Genomic DNA, 401 nt, shown 5'->3' on the forward strand with positions numbered 1-401 from the left:
AAAAAAAACTGTTGCACACAATTTGCTATGTCTTCTGTCATCTGATTGATAGTTTATTTGATCTCTTTTAGCAAGTAAAAGGCATATAGCATAATTCTCTGCTGTGAATTTTGTACAGATTTTTTTTCAATAAATCTGATAACTTTTATATTGTTAGTAATATTTCAAGACTGAAGCAGCTTATCTTTACTTGATTAACCATACATACTTTTTTTTTTAAATCATGATTATCAGGTTTCTGAGGAACATTTATTTGTTCATCCCTCAATCATCTTTGTATTGCACTGCATTATGTTTTGAAACTAGAGAACTTTGATGATAAAACTAAGCATTTACAGTTGAGGTCAAAAGTTTACACCCCCCTTTTCAGAATCTGCAAAATGTTAATTATTTTACCAAAA

General features: G+C 28.7%; 1 protein-coding gene across 1 annotated transcript in view; it reads right to left on the reverse strand.

Annotated features, from left to right (window-relative positions):
* The window catches only part of LOC107552339 (adenosine deaminase domain-containing protein 1-like), a 21328-nt gene that overhangs the window by 5078 nt on the left and 15849 nt on the right, over nt 1-401 (reverse strand). The gene's annotated exons all lie outside the window — the stretch shown is intronic.

Source organism: Sinocyclocheilus grahami, unplaced genomic scaffold, assembly GCF_001515645.1.
Source record: "Sinocyclocheilus grahami isolate Dianchi unplaced genomic scaffold, SAMN03320097.WGS_v1.1 scaffold447.1, whole genome shotgun sequence".
In the NCBI taxonomy this organism is placed as follows: domain Eukaryota; kingdom Metazoa; phylum Chordata; class Actinopteri; order Cypriniformes; family Cyprinidae; genus Sinocyclocheilus; species Sinocyclocheilus grahami.